This window comes from Coregonus clupeaformis, unplaced genomic scaffold, assembly GCF_020615455.1.
Source record: "Coregonus clupeaformis isolate EN_2021a unplaced genomic scaffold, ASM2061545v1 scaf0012, whole genome shotgun sequence".
In the NCBI taxonomy this organism is placed as follows: Eukaryota; Metazoa; Chordata; class Actinopteri; order Salmoniformes; family Salmonidae; genus Coregonus; species Coregonus clupeaformis.
This window is the reverse complement of record NW_025533467.1, coordinates 1,055,587-1,070,709: the sequence shown is the minus strand read 5'-3', so window position 1 is coordinate 1,070,709 and position 15,123 is coordinate 1,055,587. Positions and strand designations below refer to the sequence as shown.

The 15,123-nt window shown below is 40.5% G+C and overlaps 1 protein-coding gene across 3 annotated transcripts in view; it reads right to left on the bottom strand.

Moving 5' to 3' along the window:
- The window catches only part of LOC121545441 (adenylate cyclase type 6-like), a 51,659-nt gene extending 44,754 nt beyond the window's left edge, over positions 1 to 6,905 (bottom strand). Inside the window, exon 1 of one of the 3 annotated variants that reach the window (XM_041855973.2) lies at positions 6,670 to 6,905. The gene's annotated coding sequence lies outside the window, so the exon portion shown is untranslated. The other 2 variants (XM_045212417.1, XM_045212416.1) reach the window with 2 other exon arrangements.
- Positions 6,906 to 15,123: the final 8,218 nt, after the last annotated feature.

Here is a 15,123-nt window from a genome sequence, read left to right as displayed (position 1 = left end):
GCAAAATGCAAAATTCTCCAACTTCTTGGAAGGGGCCTAGCCCCCATCCAGACTACCCCCCATCCTCACGTACTTTGTGCCCCATCAGATGTTTTGGGTGCTATTCTTTCTTTGGTGGCTTGACTCATTAGAGATGTAAAGAGGAAGGTGTGATAACAGGTGGTGGGAGTCAGAGCCTGTCATCACTGGTAGGAAACACGGATGACATGAACAGTATCACTGACTCATTCTCTCACTGATGAAGACAAGATCACTGGAAAATAATCAGATTGGGCAACCATCATGGACATGCTGCCTGTATCACTACCCTCCTCCATCTGCCTCCAAATACAGATTAAGGGTCAGTTTGACTCTTTAGCTCATGGTGTTAGAGGTGGACATTGGGGTAGGAAAAGCTGGACCTAGATCTGTGGTTTAGTGGCAACTTTGATTCCAAGCAGCTAACACACCTCCATCAATGCTAATGATCATTCAGACATTTCCTGAATCAATTAGACAAAGGAGGGATTTCTCCTAATTTCTGTAAATTAAGATAGGCTATATTCGGGCACAAGCACAACAAATCTTGTCACTGATATACATTGTACACATTATAGGCTTTTCTAATGTATTCAAGGAATTGTGCATTATTTTACCAATGACTACTGTAACTGATTTATAATCTGTGCAGAACTATAGGCTACCCATCCATTATAATAATAAGACTAGTGCAACATATTTTATAGGCTATAGTAGCATAGGCATATTTATATGCACATGGATGACATAATTATGTATAGTTATTATATGGTTATATATAATTATTACTATATGTCTAGTTCTTCCTAAATCAGCAGAACAAAGAAAACATTGCCTAATAATTATAATGATCACCATCACGACTCTACAGTATCAAAGCTGATGCAGCCTCATAAGTCTCAGTATTCCCTAAACCTATAGGCTCATCAGCTGAGCGTACCAGGGACAGGCCTCAAAACGACCTGAGCTCTTGAATGTGCAGAACGGCTTATATCAAGGCAACGCTGATGTGCTGTCGCCTCTCCTTGCATTTTTGTTTTCATTGGGAACACGAACTGCCGCTCATGTCGAAAGGCATGTTGTGTTGTTGAAGCAAAAATAGATTTTCCTCGCTATGGCTATCGTATGCCTTCTCTGGCACGTAACCATCCAGCCTGCTGGTTGTGGCTTCTGGTTGATCAAGAGGTGTTCAAGGAGAATAGCCTTCAGTCAAAGTGGACGCTACAACCCCTCCGGCTCCGAACACTCCCTTCTCTCCGGTGCACAAGGTCGACCAGTGCGGTGCCCCTATTGCAAATGTCGTGATGTTGCCAATCGTTACGGCGTTCAACAGCTACAATTATCTCTGTGTTTGTGTGGCTGTGCTGTAGATATCCTGCCTGAATCCTTTCCTTCCTACCTCGCTATCGCCTGTAGAATAGAATGCGGGGGACTATTCCTCCGGGACGTTTGCGCGACATTTCGACCGGACAGCAGCATGCTGGCGTTACATAATGCAAACAGTGTGTGCATACCCAGCTAGCACATTTGGTTCCTTGGAAGTTGTGGGAACGTACGTTTTTGGTTTCCCATTGGTTCTGGGAACGAAGCCATATGTTTCCTGACAGGTATAATATAATAATAATATGCCATTTAGCAGACACTTTTATTTTTTTTAACATTCTGAGAACGGAAGTGAACATTTCACCTGTTCTGGGATGTTCATTTTTAGGTTGCAGTGAGGTTCTAAGAACATTTTACTATAGTTCACTGAAAGTTTTTCTGGGAGGTTTTATTAACGTTCTGAGAACGGAAATAATAGGTTATTTGAAGGTAATTAAATAACCTTCTGAGAACATGTTTCAATAATACTTTTCATAACACTGCTAGTTTAGTTTGGGTTAACGGTTTTGAACTCCAAGCATAGATAGGACACATGGAAATTAATTTGCTTAGGCATTAATCATACAAACACCTTTATATTTTATTGTGGCACAACGTCAGTGAGATTCAAACCTATGATCTTCTGTTCTATATCCATGGAATTAGTGTACTGCACCACCAGGATGGAGCTAGCATGCCATGTTTTTTTAACTCATACAAAGCTGTTCATTTTAGTCTATTCAAACATTTCCATGGAAAAACACTAATTAAGATGAGGATTGAGGAATAGCAACTTTGCTTAACTTTCTTCTTAAATCTTTAGTTAAGGAAAAAATGGCAGTTAAGAAGACATTTTTTCTTAAGAAGGTTTTGTGAATCTGGGCCCTAGTGTGGCCAATTAGTGGGTGCGGCCAACACACCTGAACACACTTAATAAGATAGAAAATAGAGAGAGTTTTGTTGATGCAGAGAACGGAATGTATATGTTTTTAAATAACATTCTTAGTAGGGGTGTGCCGACATGGCCATACTCGTATTTGTAATCGTATGCGTAAATTGACAGTTGATAGTCGGATCGGATCTGATGATACTCATGATTGGAAAAAAACGGAAGTGTTTTAATATGCCTAAATAGATGTTGGCAAAATACCTCCCTGCACATTCTCACTACAAAAAATATGCAGATTAGGAGCAGTGCGCGGAGGAGTGGGTGTGTCTGTGTGTGTGTGTCTGTGTACTCAACTTGCAGCGGGCAGCCAAGTTTGCTGTCACTCAGTCAGAATGCACATTGATAGCTTGACCACTGTGCCACCTCCCGAGTGGCTGTGCCACTAGAGATCCTGGTTCGAATCCAGGCTCTGTCGTAGCCGGCCGCGACCGGGAGACCCATGGGGCGGCGCACAATTGGTCCAGCGTCGTCCAGGGTAGGGGAGGGAATGGCCGGCAGGGATGTAGCTCAGTTGATAGAGCATGGCGTTTGCAACGCCAGGGTTGTGGGTTTGATTCCCACGGGGGGCCAGTATGAAAAAATAATTTTTAAAAATAATGTATGCACTCACTAACTGTAAGTCGCTCTGGATAAGAGCGTCTGCTAAATGACTAAAATGTAAAAAAATGATAGCAAACGTCCTCGCTATGTGATTTATCATAGTAGCAGGCAGCAGCAATCTAATTGATCAGACCGAAAACATGCAAAGAAAAGTGATTGGGTGAAATTATGAAGCAAGTGGACAGAGAAATACAGCTTCACTCGATCCAATCAGAGCAACAGGATCAACGTACAGCCCGCCCTTCTCTTTACAGACAGGCAAACTAGCCAGTTGAGTTATTTAGACCACGCACATGACTGACTCAAAGACAGTTCAGTATGGTTTAGAAACTATGTGACTGACTGACATGAGAAAGATGCTTGCTGGCACCCGAAAAAAAAAAAAATCAGATCACGGATCATTTATAAAAAATACTCGGATCATAATCGTCTTCAGAAAATGTCCCATATCCGTTACGATACTCATTTTGTCCGACTACTCGGCACACCCCTAATTCTTAGAACATTCTCTGAATGTTACTAATGTTTTCTTGTGGTTTTTATGGAAAGTTTTCTTAACATTCTTGGAACAATGTGAGAACATGACTTTAAATAGAACCATGACGAAACCAGCAGGAAACGTTATGCTGAAATTCCCAGAGTAGACCGTTGTTTCTTAACCTTTTCACATGTGAGTTCCAAATATCTCTAACGGTCGCCCCAGCATGAGTTGTTTTAAGCACGTGATGTTAGAATGCACTCACTGTTCCAAAATGTGATTGTTACGAAACAGGACAGTTAACACGCTGCTATTTACAACCTGCTATTTATCTATAGGCTATGTTTCAACTTGTCAATTTCAAATTATTTTCTAACAGGTTTTATTTTCTAACAACAGTTTGAATTGAGGTGTGTTCCGCCTCCTCATTAATTCACATAGAAGTAGCCCATTTCAGTGTTGCGGACAATTTATGTTTGAGGCTTTACTGAGCTGGCCAAACTTCTCTCTTCGAGGAGAGCCCAAACACGTCTTCACCAATGTTTCTGCAGATCAAATATGTAGACATTTGAACAGTCTTGCACAATTTGGAACATTTTCTGGCTGGCACTCGCATTGCCTTCCTTGTTGTTTTCCTTACAAATAATAACTTTGGATATGTGTGCGTTCCTATCAAAGTAAGTGCCTTATTTTCTGTATATTGTGTTGTTGTTTCTACTGTAGCATACAGTTTGTATGTATGTATGTTTTGTATGTATGGAGCATAATGTATTTACAGTTTTCAAGTACTGGTGACAAATAATGCATTCCAATTTTTGCATAGATTGTAATGGACACCTATGATGTGTGTAAAATACTTTTTTGAAGGTTCTAATGATTATAATAAGCTAATGTTAAGCTATTTGCCAGCTATGTGTGGAGCCATGTTTGTTGACATTATACAATGCATTCTGGGTGTCACGTAAACGTCTGTCAGACCAAAAATGTTATAATGAGGTGAAGGGTAAACTTCCGGAAGTGAAAGAAGGGAAGTGTAATAATAAGATAATAAGAGGAGACAAGATGAGTTTGGTCAGTTTGCAGTATGCATGTTGAGGCGAAAAACATGCATACTGCAAACTGACCAAACTCATCTTGTCTCCTCTTATTATCTTTGGTTGAGGCGAAAAAACAAACATGGCGGCGCTTACAAACTACTCATCGTCGGATTACTTTCGATTTCTAGAAAGTGGTTTACTTAATTATTTTGATCAATGGTGAGCTCACCTGGGATGTGATGAATTATAAATATTAATTGCTATTAGCTAATTCATATTGTGGTTTCTGACAGCTGAGAGTTATCTAAATATGACCGCTTGTGTTACGTCAATCTTTCCTCAGTTAGCGCTAGGACTAATGTAGCCTACATTTTCCGATTTGGATGATTGAGTATACTGTCGCTACTTCTGTGAATGTCTGAACATTGCATCCAAAAAATTAACTGGTCACATTCAGGACATAACTTTGTAAGGACTGTGTTTGTGCAAAATGTTTCTGTGAATAAACAGTATGGCTAGCTCAAATGCTGACTGTTGCGTCAATCGAAACTGGACGTTCTAAATAAGCGTTCTAATCACAGCAGTTTGAGCGTACGCTGCAGGGACCACTGTAGAATGATCACACCCGTTTGTTGGTAAGTGTGAAAAGGTTAACATTCTCTGAACTATTTGAGAACATTCCCAATCTCAAACTAGTTGGAGAACGTTCTTAGAACATTACCAACATTGAAATTAAATGTAATCATGTTTGAACTTTTAGGAAACGTTCCGTTAAATTAATGAAATACCAAGAAAATAAAGTGTTTTTGTCAAGTTCCTTAAATGTGCTGAGAATGTTTCAAAGCCAAGCAACTATCCTGCACCATTCCCAGAAAGTTGTGGGAATGTTGTATGCAAAATAACCATAGGACAACCATGCTCTCACCAAGCTCTAAGAAACATATGGTTCTCAGAACGTTATGTGCTAGCTGGGTAGAGATTGGCATCGTTCGTAATTGTTATTAATCAGATCCTTATTTCCGTTTTTAGAGGACAGCTCCTATTTCTATTACCCTATAGTCTACCGTGTTGTGTGAGGAGCGCATCAAAGTAAAAACATATTTAATAATCGCATCATCAGATATATTGCCTGTTATAGGCTATTTATTATTGTAGACTGGTGTAATTAATATGTCAGCATAGGCATACGGTTTAATTAATGGAATGTAGGCCTAACAACAGTGTAGCCTAATAACATAGGCTAATGGTAAGAATGTATCCAAGGTCTGCAAGAGGCTAATGTAACATTCCATGCGAAGGCGGTGAGCTATCATATCAGCCGCATTCACAGTTCACACACTCGTTACATAACTCTGTTCAGCGTAGCCTATGTGACAATCATAGCGGAGATCACAGCTATTACAATTGTTATGCTGTGTTACGGTGTGCGGCTACTTGTAGGCTACAATGTTGCATGTCACATTCGCCCGCTGTGTAGCCTATGTGTCTTGTTCTTCAACCAGCGAGGGGAGAATACATTCTAGCATGGCTCAGGCCCTGACTGACAAACGCCACGAGTCAATAAACACACGACAGACATTACAAACGAGCGGTGGACTATTCCACATTCCAACGCATCACATCGCCTTATTTACTTTTTGTAGGGCTGGCTCAACAGTAGGTTAACCTTCTTACTTCCCGTTATGATAACCTAGCCTATATTTAATTAAAAATAACTCAAACATGGAAACAAACAGAAGCGTTGCGGTTGGAAATTCATTTTAGATGTGAAGATCCCTGCAGCTGCAACCTTTGAGATAGCAGCTATGACAGCCATGCCTAGATGGCAGCAGTAATTTTAGTGTGGTTCGCTAACCTGCAAACTAATTTATGTGAAACTCAAGCATATTAGAGCCTATAGCGTTAAATGTCAGTTTATTTTATTTTATATCCGTGTTATATAGGGCTATTCACATCATTGAGCCATAAGAAACACGGATCGATTACTGAGACACTACTACGATAAACACAGAGGACTCAGGCGCACAACCCCTATAATAATATAATAACATTCCGCGGACTGCTCTGAATTACGCACTGATAGAATGGCAATAATGCCGTTTTCTCAAATTAGATGGCTGTAAAATAGAATAAGGTTTGGCCTGCCCTAGATAGCATACGACTAAAGAAGCCTACATCAAACATGCACACTAGGACGGATCACACTGGAAGGAGGACTAACTCACCATGATCATCCTTATCGCTTCTTTCCCTCCAAACTAGACCGCACGAGCCAAGCCAATACTGGGAAGGATAGGCCGAATTGAAGTCCTCCGTACTGTTGACGGTTTGAATGGTCAGAGAGGGATTCCAGTCCAGTGGTGACAAACAGACATAAACGCACAATATCCCTCTCCTGTCGTTTTATTTCTCTCTTTCTCTCTCTCCACTCTGTTGTCTCTCCCTCTCTCTCCTCAGCTCCGACGCGCCACCACTCACACTCTCCAGTTCTGTCTCCCTCTCAGCATCTCCGCACTCCCTCTAGAGGTGCAACTCTGTATGAGACAGTGCTGAGAGGTATACTACAAAGCAGGATCCATGAGTTAGCCAGCTAACTTCGATAAGCAACAAGAAATAACTATTGATTTTCTAGTTCATTAAGAAAGCTAAACATAGATATGTGTTTTTGGTTTGTTGAATCAATTAGACCATGGTTCCCCAACTGGCGAATTTAGACCGCGGATGATTATATTTGGCCCCCCAAGTTTTCTGAGCAAAATAAAAAGGTTATTGTTGGACATAACATACTTCAAAAACACCAGCATATCAGCTCCAAGTAATTTTAATTTAGGAAATCTGTTCCAAAGTATTCCCACACATAATATAAATATATATGTGATGGTATACAAATGTAAGCCAGGTTTGAAATTATTATGTTTTAGTCAAATATTATATATATCTGTTTGGGCATCTTGCGTCAATTTGCAGTCTACAAATTATTTGTAATTATCTTCCGGCCCACTGACCATCCACTCAGGAAAAAGTCGACCCACGACTGAACCTAGTTGATGATCCCTGAATTAGACCATGTCCATTTCAAGTTTATCATTCTAAAAAGTAAAACAGTTATATCCGAATATTTAGACAAGTTAGCTTCTTGTTTCTGCCTTGTCGTATACCTCTCTGGTCTATGCTCTGTATGACCCATAACACAGTCTATGAACTCCAATATTTTTGTCACCTGCTACTATGTGTTATGAGGAAAAGTTGTGATGGGGATATGTCCCCATGTACCTGTTACCCACTTAGTTCCAAACCAGATGGCAGATATCCCACATCTAATCTCAAATAAAATTTTACTGGTGGTGTACACTGTTTAGCAGGTGTTATGGTGGGTGCAGTGAAACGCTTATGTTCCTAGTTCCTATCAATCAATGGAGTAAATGTCAACAAGCACACAATAATCCAACATTTAAAAATAATTAAAAATGGCTACCCAGATCGAAAAGCAGGAAAATTATCTGCAACAAGAGAGTGATCAAGTTAAGATCCGACATCGGTATTTGGCCCCAAAAAATATACGGGTGTTGCGTGTTCGTAAATTCATCAGTTGTTCTGTGACGAGAGTGCTCACAGACGAGAGCGCTCTGAAATCAGAGTAGATAGCCAGAGTGAATATACGAACACACCCTTAATCACAGAACAGATAGAGAGGGCTTTATAGATGGAGACTAAATCAAACCAAGTCATGAAGTTGAGCTGTGTAAGCATAAAGTGATGAAGAGATAATAGCACACAACAGTTAGATAGATACAGTGTTATAGCAACCAATCACAAACTCTTGTTTGCTATGTTTATCCAAAGATCATACAACACACTAAAGTTTCAGTAGCATCTAGATGGCATTCTTACTAGCAGGACAGTACCAAAGTGTCTGGTTAAACTACAATAAGGTGCACAGGTACGGTCCTCTGGGGCCACAACGTCTGCTAGTTTTCATAGACTGATTTATATCTGGGTAGCCAGGAGTATGCACTTCTTACTGTCCCCAGCCAAACAACCAATTAAGTGAAAGGAGAAATGAAAATCAAAAGGACTGCAGAACCCAACTCAACTACCTCAACTAGCCGGTGCCCCCGCACATTGACTCTGCAACGGTACCCCCCTGTATATATAGCCTCCGTACTGTCACTTTATTTTACTTCTGCTATTTTTTTCTCAACACTTTTTTTGTTGTTGTTTTATTCTTACTTTTTTTGTTTAAAATAAATGCACTGTTGGTTAAGGGCTGTAAGTAAGCATTTCACTGTAATGTCTGCACCTGTTGTATTCGGCGCATGTGACCAATACAATTTGATTTGATTTGATTTGAGAACCACAATAGAGTGTGGGTGTCTGATTATTTGAGAGAAAGAAGAAATCTTCATGAGAAGAAAACCTTATTTTTATCTAGGCTAAACTTGATCAATCAGTTTAGAGCTAGTGCATATAGTTGGTGGGAGCGTTACATATGTTAATACCAGAGTAAATCACAGAGTGTGAGTGCATCAAAGTGATCAACATAGCCCTGAAATTACCCGGTCAACTTATAATGAGAATGGTTAGACTAGGTATCCACACTTCCATGCTATGAATCCAAATCAAGATATACTGTATATCTTACTATTAAAAGTGTGCTACAGACTTCTTTTAAAACTGGAACTATACCCAATCCAGTATAATTAAACTAAAAATCAAACCATCAAGATTTTTCGTGTTAGAGTGGAAACAGAATGTATGTGCTCTGTAACTGTGCCGATGCCTGAGCTGGAGGGAAGTTAAATGTTAAAAGGCTAAAAGTCAATAGAGCTGTGTTTGCCTAGGGCTCAGCTGACTGATGGCTCTGCCTCTGCAGCCAACTTGGTGCCTTTGGCAGGTTCACTGTTGCCTGAAGGTAGGACTGAGTAGTGCCTGCCACTTGTGTTTTTATTTTATTTATTTTTTACAATATATTTCCCTTTATTACTTTCCAACCGCACCACCCCTTCCCTAATTGGAGTAAACTAGTGAACAACGACGCTTAGGCCTCTACTTCCAGCTTATACATACTATATACATTTTATGGACACAGTCAATTTTACAATCATTATATTTTGTTTGTTTTTACTCCTTAACTTCCTCTTCCCTCAACCTCTACGATCATTTTCATGATGTCCATCCGGTTTGCTTCTATATGCCATATCTTTCTAACTGTGCTCTTTCACAAAAGCTCTCAACCTATAACCTATATACTTATTATGGACACAGTATACTTTAAATTAGTTATCTTGTTGTTATTAGTTGTTGTTAGTTGTTATTAGTCCCATCCTTCAGCTCCATTCAACACCTCCCATCTACAGTGAGGGAAATAAGTATTTGATCCCCTGCTGATTTTGTACGTTTGCCCACTGACAAAGAAATGATCAGTCTATAATTTTAATGGTAGGTTTATTTGAACAGTGAGAGACAGAATAACAACAAAAAAATCCAGAAAAACGCATGTCAAAAATGTTATAAATTGATTTGCATTTTAATGAGGGAAATAAGCATTTGACCCCTCTGCAAAACATGACTTAGTACTTGGTGGCAAAACCCTTGTTGGCAATCACAGAGGTCAGACATTTCTTGTAGTTGGCCACCAGGCTTGCACACATCTCAGGAGGGATTTTGTTCCACTCCTCTTTGCAGATCTTCTCCAAGTCATTAAGGTTTCGAGGCTGACGTTTGGCAACTCGAACCTTCAGCTCCCTCCACAGATTTTCTATGGGATTAAGGTCTGGAGACTGGCTAGGCTGCAGGATTTCAGTCCTTCACGGCGTAGTGTGTTACCAATTGTTTTCTTGGTGACTATGGTCCCAGCTGCCTTGAGATCATTGACAAGATCCTCCCGTGTAGTTCTGGGCTGATTCCTCACCGTTCTCATGATCATTGCAACTCCACGAGGTGAGATCTTGCATGGAGCCCCAGACCGAGGGAGATTGACAGTTATTTTGTGTTTCTTCCATTTGCGAATAATCGCACCAACTGTTGTCACCATCTCACCAAGCTGCTTGACGATGGTCTTGTAGCCCATTCTAGCCTTGTGTAGGTCTACAATCTTGTCCCTGACATCCTTGGATAGCTCTTTGGTCTTGGCCATGGTGGAGAGTTTGGAATCTGATTGATTGATTGCTTCTGTGGACAGGTGTCTTTTATACAGGTAACAAGCTGAGATTAGGAGCACTCCCTTTAAGAGTGTGCTCCTAATCTCAGCTCGTTACCTGTATAAAAGACACCTGGGAGCCAGAAATCTTTCTGATTGAGAGGGGTCAAATACTTATTTCCCTCATTAAAATGCAAATCAATTTATAACATTTTTGACATGCGTTTTTCTGGATATTTTTGTTGTTATTCTGTCTCTCACTGTTCAAATAAACCTACCATTAAAATTATAGACAAATAATTTCTTTGTCAGTGGGCAAACGTACAAAATCAGCAGGGGATCAAATACTTGTTTCCCTCACTGTATCTCTTAACACCATCCATATTGGAATTCTATTTGCCATATATTTTTCAACTGTACTGTGATGTTTCACAAAAGTTCTGAACCCTTCTATTCTCATTGTTTCTACAGATTGTAAATTGAAAATAAACATTTTTGCTAAAAGTATTATTATATTATTGATCGATTGCCTATGACTTTTCAGATCACCCAGTTGTTGTGTTACTATTTGACTGGTTCCAAACACTACAAACTTGCCAATAGGGTACACACACTTCATCACAGAAATTACACTCCTACCATACAATGCACCATCCAATGCACAACGAGGTAAAGATGCTTTTTGGAAGAAACAAAAATATGTTCTATCTGTCTGGTTGTGTGTGTCTCTGTGTCTTTGTGTGTGCGTGCCTGTCTCTTTGTTTGTCTGTCTGTCTGTCTGTTGGAGGGCATTGGGGGTTGAATGGCCACCCACAGGCTCATTGTCAGGTGATTGAAAGCTGGGGTGTTTGATTGTGACAGGCGTGAAACTCAGGAAATGGGCCCGGGGTGTCCATATGTCACCGTACACTGATGTACCCGTCACTGAGATTTAACTGCTAACCCATCTCTCGCTCTCTCTCTCTCTCTCTCTCTCCCAATTCAATTCAACTAACTCTCTCTCTGTTGAAGAGAGCCAAGTGGTTTTGGGTGTAGGAATATCTTTATCTTTAATCAAGCTACTGCCACGCTGTTGCACACAAATGGTTAGTGCCAGCAGGAGGACCTATACTACAGTTTTTCTCGATTGCTAAGACACATTTCTTGAAAGCTGCTCTCCTTTTCTCTTAACTGTGAACACAAAACCCAATTTTCAAGCTACATTCACAAAACCTCAGACTCTTCTTGCAAAACCAAACTTTCACCTCAAAACAGTTCAATCTGTGCTCAAAACTGAACTATGTTGTCAAATCGTGCCCCGAGTCAATCAAAATTAAAAACACTACTGAACAGTCACTAAACACTACGTAGAAAAATAGAAAACACAATGCTCAGGACATGAAGCTGGAGAAATAAATGTTTATTGTTCACTGTAGGCTAAATGCATGTTGCAAAACAAAAAAAACCTGTGCATTTAGCACTTGTACAAAAAGACAAAACAGAAATCTTGTGCATTTACATGTAGCACTTGTAAAAACAAACAGAAATCTTATGCGTTTGCCACTTGTGTACAGTAAGCCCATGTAAAAATAAAGTACAAAAATATACAAATAAGTGCATTACTCAGCCACAGCATCATGTCTCCGTACTGGGTCAGGCCACAGGACTTCATCCACATCACAGGCCACATTTTGTCTGGCCAGGCAACGGGGGAAAAAACCCCTGGCATGCCGTATCCAGGCTTGGCATGCCTCCACACCTATGTCACCACAGGCAAGTCCCATGGCTTGCAGGAGATTTTCCCTGGTGTAAGGTTGGCGTTCATATACCTTCCACCGCCATGAGGAGAATAATTCCTCAATGGGGTTTAGGAAAGGGGAGTACGGTGGAAGGCAAAGATTGAAAAACCTTGGTTCATATTGTACCACTCTCTAACCTGGAGGGCTCTGTGAAAACTCACATTGTCCCAAACAACAACTTAGATGGGATGCTCATCCTGCTGCCCTAACAAAGCATCTCGCATGTGATTGAGGAAAATGAGGAGCTCGTGAGTGTTGTAGGGCCCCAGGTTGGCATGATGGTGGACAACCCCATGATTGCTGATGGCAGCACATAATGTGACATTGCCACCACGCTGCCCAGGAACACCAACAATGGCCCGATGGCCAATCACATTACGGCCTCTCCTTCTCCTTTTGGTGAGATTAAACCCAGCTTCATCCATGTAGATGTATTGATGGGGTCTTTCCATTGCATCCAGTTGAAAAACCCTCTGTAGAAATAGATATAGTTTTGTAAGTGATACGGAAAAAGTGATTTAGGCCACTACAGTAAATCACTACTTAGAGTAATCAACATTGAATGTGTCTGGATATATGCCAACCTGTACATACTGGAATCTTTGCTCTTTGACTCTGTCTGAGTTGCGATCAAAGGGCACTCTGTATAGCTGTTTCATGCGCAGTCTGTTGCGCTTGAGGACACGATCAACAGTAGAGAGGCTGACTGTTGATACCCTCAAAATGTAAATGGTCCTCAATGATCTTCTGCTGAATTTCGCTCAGTTTAATGGCATTGTTCTCACGGACCATATCAACAATTAGGGTCTCTTGGTGTGGGGAGAACATACCTGTCCTCCCACCCCCATGTGGCAGTCTTTCAATTCTACAAAAAGAGAACATGGAGTTACAAAAAAATATACATGGAATACTAGGCCTACAAACAGTTAGACCAACCCTCCATTACAATACTACAGTACATTGGTACAGTGATGTACTGAAACATATATTTACTTACAGTATACTGTGGTACAGTATATAGTATGTCATACAGTAATTGCTGTCAACATTTACATACTGTACTATAATGTCAAAAAAGGTAATTACCTGTTCTCTTCTCTAAATCTTCGGATTATGGTGGACACAGTGAATCTACTGATGTTTGGTTGTACCCTTTGTCCAGCCTCCCTCATGCTCATACCATGGACAAGAACATGGTCAATCACAGTAGCTCTGATTTCATCAGATATTACTGTTCTTTGTCTTCGCTGACCACCTCGACCACCTCGACCTCCTCTCACACGTTCTCTTCCTCTCAGATTTCTATCCATTGTAGGGCCTCACAAACCAGTGCTCTCTGAACTGGCTTACTGTATATGTTCCCTCACATCATTAGCCACAAGTGTGATCAATTTTGAGTTGTTGTGTTCAAGTGGTGACACCTGTGCTCTAATTGTGTTTGACTTTTGTCACCTGTGCTCACCATTATGCAGCACGGGTGCATCACAATGAAAATGTGTTGGCAAGTTATGTCTAAACAGGTGAAAAGTGCTTATGGTTTTGCCAAAAGAGTGATTGATTCAATCAGTGGGTTCAGGCAACTGAGCATTTGGTTCAGACAATAGGGTTTAGTGTTTTAGCAATTGAGAAAAACTGTAATCAGAGGCCACAACAATTAACCCTTTATAGTTAGTTAACATTGGGGTCAACGATCAATGCACTTCACGTGAATGTACAAAACGTGACAATTTCATTAAAAAATGTCACAGCAAAGATTATTATATTATAAATGTTAGATGTTGCTATAGAAGAATCACAGATACCCTGTATGCTCATTGTTGCTAGAGGGCGCTGTAGGTCACAGATGCATTCAAGGATTCCAGTAAATGGTATGGGGCAATTCCATGGTAACAGAACGATGCTGAGACTCAGATTCTTAAATGTATGTCAAACAAAAGCCAATAATTGCAAAATTAAACAAACCATACAACTCTATGCATTTGACAAAAGCACATTTACTTGAACAACAGTGAAGATGCAAAGTTTGGTAACAGAATGACGGTTTGTGCTGGTTGTGCTGTCATTCCATTGCCAAACTTTGCATCTTACCCTATCCAGCCCCCCTCAGTGAGGTGAGTGAGGTGAGCTGGGCGCAGTAAAATAGGTGTGGCGCGGTAACATAGGTCCAGGGCTGTCCAGCCGCCTATGGTGCTGAAATCCTATATTTTCTTTGCACTGATCTGTCCATGGTGCTGAATGTTTGTGCGGCGGTTGAGGGCCCAATGGATTCACGCAGACTACTTTAGTATGTCCTAAGTAGTCTATGTCATTATCTACCTGCAGCCTTTGACATAGGTTACTCAAAAAATTGACTGATTAATTGACCTAAAGTACAGTACCAGTCAAAAGTTTGGACACACCTACTCATTCAAGGGTTTTTCTTTATTTTGACTATTTTCTACATTGTAGAATAATAGTGAAGATATCAAAACTATAAAATAACACATATGTAATCATGTAGTAACCAAAAAAGTGTTAAACAAATCCAAATATATTTTGTAGCCACCCTTTGCCTTGATGACAGCTTTGCACACTCTTGGCATTCTCTCAACCAGCTTCATGAGGAATGCTTTTCCAACAGTCTTGAAGGAGTTCCCACATATGCTGAGCACTTGTTGGCTGCTTTTCCTTCACTCTGCAGTCCAACTCATCCCAAACCATCTCAATTGGGTTGAGGTCGGGTGATTGTGGAGGCCAGGGGCCTCATGTATCAATCTTGCATA